We start from the raw sequence: 8,261 nt of genomic DNA, 5'->3' as shown, positions 1-8,261 counted from the left end.
TGTAGGGACTTATTTTGTGGGAGTGCACATGTGATCAATTAAATAAATAGTCATTCTTTCCCACACTGGTATCTGGCTTCGCTGTATTAATTGAAATTGAGTTATTATTAGAAAAAATATGTTGTTCTGACGAGAATAGTGAAGTATGTTGTACCTATTTTCAATGTCGGGCGGTACTGTACCCTTTCAAGTTAATGCGGTGTCCCCGGTAAAAAAATTAAACTCGTTCACAAAAGAAACGGATTGTTATTGCATCATCTCTCTAAGAGACTGATGAGGACAAAAGAAATTAGCATTTTCGCCGTTCTGTGTCTCCCTGTCGGTTAAGAGGTGCAGCCTGATGAATAGACACAAAGTCAAGTCGATCGTCAAACCTTGTATGTAGGCTGTTTATGTTTTCTTATTGGCAACGTTACGTAGCGCTCTGTGTGCTAGTTTGCATTGTTGTCTGCCATTGTAGTGTTGGGCAGCGACAGCTGGATGTTAACAGCGCATAGCGTTGCGCAGTTAGAGGTGAGCCGCCAGCAGTGGTGGATGTGTGGAAGGAAATGGCGGAGTTTTGAAATTACATATATTATGACTTGTGATGATATTAAGGTAAATACATTGTTTGTTCTCTATTAATTGAACAGCGCATAGCGTTGCACAGTTGGAGGTGAGCCGCCAGCAGTGGTGGATGTGGGGAGAGAGATGGCGGAGTTTTGATAATTTGTAATACTGGATGTCAATTATGAATATTAAGGTAAATACATTGTTTGTTCTCTATTAATATCTTTCATTTGCTAACTATCCCTATCAGTAGTTAGTGCCTTCAGTAGTTTGAATCTTTTTTTTAGCTGGCAGTAGTGGCGCTCGCTGTATTGCAGTAGTTCGAGTAACGAAGATTTTTGTGAGGTAAGTGATTTCTGAAAGGTATAGTTTAATGTTACTCAGGGCCATTCTTTTGCAGGGACTTTTGATAGTCAGATTGCGTTGCGCTAAAATTATTGTGTGCCAGGTTAAGCACAGTCCTGTATAAATTTGTTCTAAGGGGACGTTACATATGGCGACCCTGCCAGGATACCTCACTGGAATCTTCTGATTTTTTCTTGTAGTTTGTGTAATTAGTGTAGATTTTGTTTATTGCTAGTGTGTAATTGTAGAGAGAATCTCCTTTGTAGTTGCAGTCTTTCATTGTTGTACTGTAAAACAGTTGTGGCATGCATGTAGATTTGCACCAAGTATTTCGCAGCTGCGCTTGTAATTAACTACATATTATTTTCAGTGCTATGTTAATGTGTTCTCTTATTTTTGCTATTCAAATTGTGCTTTTCTGTGTTATCGTGTGAAATATTGTGACAATAATGGCGTGTGAAAAACGTAACACTCGGCTCCAAAGTAAACTGAGAAATGACAGTGAAGACGAAAGCAGTGTGTTGGCCCCACCATGTAATGAATTAACTAATACTCAAAGTAGTAATTTGGTAACTGTGCATAGGGAAATGGAGCGGGCGTCAAATAATGGTGTAGACAGTGAAACAGGTTGTGAACAGGGAAGCATTATCGATCGATCGGTCGGCAACAGCTCGTCTCAGCAATCCGAAATGAAAGGACACAATTTTGCAAATACTGTAGATTCAGGTTTTGCGTCCTCACCGTTTTCTCAAATAAGTCAAGACACATTTTCAGCTTGTCAAAATGTGAATGTTGCCGGTGCAAATGCACTGCCGAAAAGAGTAGAGGAACAGATTCCAGACACTAATGCATTGTTATTACAACTAATGCAACAAATGGAACAAAATCAGAGACAAACACAGCAACAATTAGACACAATGGGACAAAATCTTCAAAAGTTAGACACAATGGAACAAAATCAGAGACAAACACAGCAAAAGCTGCAAAAGTTAGACACAAAATCTTCGGAAGTTAGACACCACACTTGAGCAAACACGTGAAGATTTAACTACTGAGTTACATAACATTGAATCGAAATGTCAAAAAGTCTGTAATGACGTAAAAACACAAATTTGTGAGCATTTTCAGCCTATTTTTTCGCGGCATGAAAATGCATTACAGAATCACGAAGCAGCCATAAAAGAGTTGCAAACCATTGTTCATGAAAATCATGAGACCTTGTGGGCTAAAATGGACTCAGTTGCATCTACCGATTCGGTTACGCAACTTGCAAAAACTCAAGAAAACTTAAAGGACACAGTAGATACTCTGAAAATTGGTTCAGAAAAACACACTGAGGAAATGTGTTCATTATCAGAGAAAGCAGTTGAACTTTCGGATCAGCTAAATAATTTATCTGCGAAGGTAGATGATAATCTGAATGACACAAAACTGGTAGTCTTTAATGACACAGAGGAGTGCGAACAAATTAGGAAACTGAAACAAAATCTGAATCAAATTAATACGCAACACCAAAGAGAAACCCGGGAAGTACAAGATCAGCTGACACAGGTAATACAAGAATTACGTATTTCAGAGGCCACTCGCGCTTCAATACGGGAAGAGGGACATAGAAATACGGAACAGCCACAAAATAGTAACACAGGGCATTTCGGAAGTTATGAAAGAAATTGGCAAGGTACACCGAATTTTGAGATGGAACCGCCGAAACGACGTAACAATGACCGACATGCGACTCGCCGACATGATGATTTTGATTATAAGCTGTTCATTACTACACGTAAATTCAAAACGTTTAAGAATTCTGCCAACGACATTCATCCACAAGTGTGGCTCCATCAATTCTCTCATTGTTTTACTCCCAACTGGTCATTGGAGCACAGGTTAGAATTTATGTGTGGCTACTTAGAGAATGAACCAGGTGTAAGAATGCGATCGGTCATTCACGATTGTCACAGTGAAGGAGATTTTTATCATGCCTTCCTCTCAGCATATTGGTCTCAAGCTACACAAGACCGAGTAAAACATGGCATCATAATGATGAAACACTTCGAACAATCTGAATTTTCCAGTCTTGTGAAATATTTTGAAGACATGTTGCACAAGTATCAATACCTGTCAAACGTGGTGGATGTGTGGAAGGAAATGGCGGAGTTTTGAAATTACATATATTATGACTTGTGATGATATTAAGGTAAATACATTGTTTGTTCTCTATTAATTGAACAGCGCATAGCGTTGCACAGTTGGAGGTGAGCCGCCAGCAGTGGTGGATGTGGGGAGAGAGATGACGGAGTTTTGATAATTTGTAATACTGGATGTCCATTATGAATATTAAGGTAAATACATTGTTTGTTCTCTATTAATATCTTTCATTTGCTAACTATCCCTATCAGTAGTTAGTGCCTTCAGTAGTTTGAATCTTTTATTTAGGTGGCAGTAGTGGCGCTCGCTGTATTGCAGTAGTTCGAGTAACGAAGATTTTTGTGAGGTAAGTGATTTCTGAAAGGTATAGTTTAATGTTACTCAGGGCCATTCTTTTGCAGGGATTTTTGATAGTCAGATTGCGTTGCGCTAAAATTATTGTGTGCCAGGTTAAGCACAGTCTTGTATAAATTTGTTCTAAGGGGACGTTACAACCTCCGTCGAAAATACGGCAAGTAGAGAGTTTAGTTAAATATGCAGCAGTCCTCGACAGAGCTGTAGTTTACAAAATACGCTGCGGCTGTCGCCAATTTTACTTCGGACAACGCGCTCTGGCCTCTCTTCTCCGTTTTATATGCTGAACAAACAGAGCGCACTAAAGATGGAGCATAAAATGTTTTCTAGACTACTCTATCACACAGAGTCAGCTTAAGATGAGCATGCTCTGGATTACAGCCACCGCATTAAATCTGACTAAACGTCTGTCGTGGCTCACACTAACGGCTTCTGGGACAGTCTAATTAAAGAAAGCATCGAAATAAACATCACTGACAACATTCTCAGTAGAGACGCTGGTCTACAGCTAAGCGCTGCGTGGGATCCAACGATACTGAGGTTTAAGCATCGAATGCGGGAGCAACGTATGTCCATATATCACGATACTGCGGACATCAGTGACGCCACAGCCAGCAGTTATTTATTTGATGCCGATGAAAGCACGAGAATATTTTATTCACTGTTGCGTCGCCACACTCTGCATTCCTACATGTCTTCTAGCCATTTTAAGTCACTTAAATAATTACAAAATTCGCAAAAAGTTGTTGGCCACCAGTGTGCTAATGTTTAACAAATAGCTCGGATTGAAGATTAAGTGTCAACGTCGATGTACTTTGCGACGAATTAAATGCTCAGTTTGTGAACCTGTGTAAAGGAATAGGCAGTAGTCTGTTTGAGGATCACACTGAAAACGCAAATAAAAGTGGCAATGTGGGGATTTGAATCCCAGTTCCCCCAAAGACTAATTCTCTGTCTCAATCGTCGTACCAACGCTCTCGGTTCTAAACGGCACGTGTGAACACAAGGATGACGACGCGAAAGTATATGAAACTAAAGAATTTGATCCTATTCATGTCACAGGTGTGTCAGAACGCCACTTTCATTGAAAGTGTCGCCTGTGGAAGTGACGCTTTCGTACCATCTTGAGTGCCTAATCTGAAATCGAGAATAGATGGCTGGCAGTCATGCCTTCAAGTATTCGACTAGTTATTCTAATTCAGTCATTCGTAATTTAATTAGTGCACCCACTGACATGTCTGTCGCGATTATGTAAATGCGTACCAAAGGAAAAAACTTATTTATCCTTCCCGTAGCGAAGCATGCAGGTAGTTTCTTCGTGGATATTGACAGATTGCAATGAAGAAAGTATCAGTAGTGTTCTAGTTTTACAAAGCGGTCCGCGACAAAGTTCGAGTAGACATGTTCCTGGAGTGGAAATGATAGTTTAGCGTATTGCAAGGGATCTTAGTGGGCAGTACAAATCGGCATACGTTTCCTTGCATTCTTAGGTGGTTGATCATACTTGGCAGTACTATTTAATCAACTAGCTGACAGACCGGCTGTTGCCCAGATATGTATTATCACGATTTTCTACTAGAAACGAAAACAAAAGATGAACTGTGTTTGTAGTGTAATATCGAAAAAACTTCATTTCCGTGTTTTCGTGAAAACACCTTTCAAATTATGAAACATTCGTACAAAGAAATAAGCATAATATACAAATTTGTAAGTACAGTATCGAAACTAAGGAACATAATGTGCAAAATACAAATTCTCTGTAATGTTTATTTAACTCCGAACTTGATTATAAAAGATATTTCTAGTTACATGCCCATGCAGCTGCCCGCGGCTGCTTCGCGTGCCTACAACACGATTTTGTAAACGTCGCTATGACAACGCCTTTCATAGCTCTATAGACAGCTATTGTTTTCGCCTACAGCCATTTGTGCTTTGCAGATGAAAGCTGTAAAAAGCGCTGCCATGTTTCAGAGATTTCTTGAAGTTGATTCGACTGTATGTTTCTTAGGAGTAAAAAATGGTTCAAATGGCTCTGAGCACTATGGGACTTAACTTGTAAGGTCATCAGTCCCCTAGAACTAAGAACTACTTAAACCTAACTAACCTAAGGACATCACACACATCCATGCCCGAGGCAGGATTCGAACCTGCGACCGTAGCGGTCGCGCGGTTCCAGACTGTAGCGCCTAGAACCGCTCGGTCACACTGGCCGGCTCTTAGGAGTAAAGAATAAATGTATTAAAACTTCATGCCTGTTGCGGCATTTGTTCACGCATCTCAGCGTTCATGACGTCAAGTCATATCCGCTTAGCTGTGTGACGTACAATGATATATGTGGATTCTGTCTGCAAAATGTGTGGCGAGTACAGTAGGTAGCAAAGAAGCATAAAATATAAACGTCATGCACATTTAGGAAATTTTTCACGCATCTCAGGTCTTACGACGTCATATGTCCTGAACTTTGGTGCCACGATATAATTTTGTAAGTGCATGTAGAGACTTATGTGGATACGGTCTGTGAAATTTATTGTGATTAGAATTAGTAAGATAGAAGTCATAAATTTAAACATCATGCATGATGCGGCAGTTTTTCACGCGTCTCATTGTTTATGACGTCATATCTCCTGAACTGTGATACACATGTTTCTTACACCCACAGCGATTGTTGCTTGGCAGTAAGGGAAATGTGTACGAAGTTTGGTTGAAATAGGTGAAGTGGTTTAGGAGGAGACGTACAACATGCAAGCATACATGCATCCATGGAAGGATTCTTATTGTAACAAATATTGTGAATCATGTGTACAGTTGCTTTTTATGGACTCTTTCATACAAATGTGTAAGTTTAGTCTCTAACTTTCATAGGGCTACGACTACAGGTAACACTTGTATGAACCGGTCTCTCTGAGGTGGCCGTGTAGCAGTTACTGAAGTTGCTGTGCGAACAGCTTCAGAGCCAGCCGCAACCACAGGCGACCCCCAGGTGGAAAGCTGGTGTGTGAGAAGCAAGGGAATCCCACGAATTGCAAAGCTACCTACATAAGAACTGGTCGGGCGAGTGCGTAGCCACCCGTCTGCTTTTTTCTGCTCTCTTTCTCAGAATTGTTCCTCGGACCGCGTTGTGTCAGCTGCGTTCCCCACATTTAAAACTTCCAACCTCTCTCGTATCATGTAGGCGTTTGGGAGCCGTCCGACAAGAAGGCTGCATTCTTAAATTGACAGACTGAAATAAATTATCCTGTGCCCTAAAAAGGGATGTTTCCATAAGTGTGTGTTGGTGACTTTGCTCTGACATTTGTAGTGAAATCAAATAAGAGTTCTAGGTGAATTTTATAGACAATATGTTTCGTTCAGTAACACGTTTGTTTCCATGGGTATGCTATAGTTACACGTCTATGACAACAGGGGGACCTACTGATATATCAGCGGATATTCGCAGTAATACTTATCTTGCAGATATCCGTAATAATAATTACGTTGCAGTTAAGGGGCAGTATCAATATCATTATTCTACGTTCTTCAAATTGTTTTACTTGCAATTAATGAACTTGTCTGCACGAAGCGGCAGCTCACGAAGACACGTATACACATATAAAGTCGCGCGACATTGTGTCTCGACACCTTCTGAGTCAGATGCACTCGAGACATCACGGCGCAGCGTTTGCACGAAGTGTTCTCCGTATATTTAATTTGTGTTTAGTCAATTTAACTTTTTTACAAGGTAAGAAAAGCAACCTAAATGTCACTAGAGGAGAACTATGTTTTCGCGATGCATTACGGTTGCTATGAATCTTCTCGAAAAATCAAAACCAGAAGATGGCATGGGTTTCAGAAATTTTTTAAGAATGTGCCCTGCCGATTTCGAAGCCCCTACTGCAGATCTTTGGAGAAAAGATCTCTAAAGATTACTCTGTATTTAGGGACACCATTCCAGTCTTGGTCAGGCTAGCTCTCCCAGTCCGGCTCCATGCCTGTAGTATACGCACTTAGAATTTCAAAACAAGCAATCTGAAGTATCGCCCCAGAAACCTGTGAAGCCATAATTACTTCGCTGAAAGATCTTGTAAATGACAGAAATATTACTTTTTGTGTTATCGGCCGTGTTTAGTTTCGGTTGTGAGTACACAAATTATAGTTCCACATTGTCATCGGCAGGTGTTCAACTAAACAATTGATAACTGGGATCGAGGGGCAAATATCAGATAAATAACAATAATGACGGTTGAAAAGGAACTGTTATAACAAGAGATATTGATATGTGTATGTGAAAATAAAAATGGTTCAAATGGCTCTCAGCACTATGGTACTTAACATCTGAGGTCATCAGTCACCTAGACTTAGAACTACGTAAACCTAACTAATCTAAGGACATCACACACATCCATGCCCGAGGCAGGATTCGAACCTGCGACCGTAGCAGCAGCGCGGTTTCAGACTGCAACGCCTAGAACCGCTCGGCCACAGTGGCTGGCTATGTGAAAATTTACTGAATGCGTATATATATATATATAGAGAGAGAGAATTAAAAACAATACATGTGTTTTATACATCTATAATTCATATTTCTCATTAAAGGTGAAAATTAGAGTATTGGTCCGTATTAAAAATACAACTTTTTTTTTAGCTCGCACAACTTCTTCTCTCATAAGTTTTGATTTTAAATTGTGTATTTTTTCCATGTCTTGTCGTGACATTTAGTATTTTTTGGCTAAATCCTCCATAGCACCCCTCCTTCGCCGTCTGATTTTGTAGTCCTGGGATGTCATATTCCAAAGGTGTGGGAGGACCTGAAAATCTCCAGTTATTTTCGGTGTTGTCTCCGTGGAAGGCAAGTGCAATCTCACTCGAAAAACGTACTAACTACAGAAAGC

The sequence above is a fragment of the Schistocerca cancellata genome, chromosome 7 (assembly GCF_023864275.1).
Source record: "Schistocerca cancellata isolate TAMUIC-IGC-003103 chromosome 7, iqSchCanc2.1, whole genome shotgun sequence".
NCBI classification, from domain to species: domain Eukaryota; kingdom Metazoa; phylum Arthropoda; class Insecta; order Orthoptera; family Acrididae; genus Schistocerca; species Schistocerca cancellata.
The sequence above is the reverse complement of the archived record's forward strand: the minus strand, read 5'-3'. Positions refer to the sequence as shown.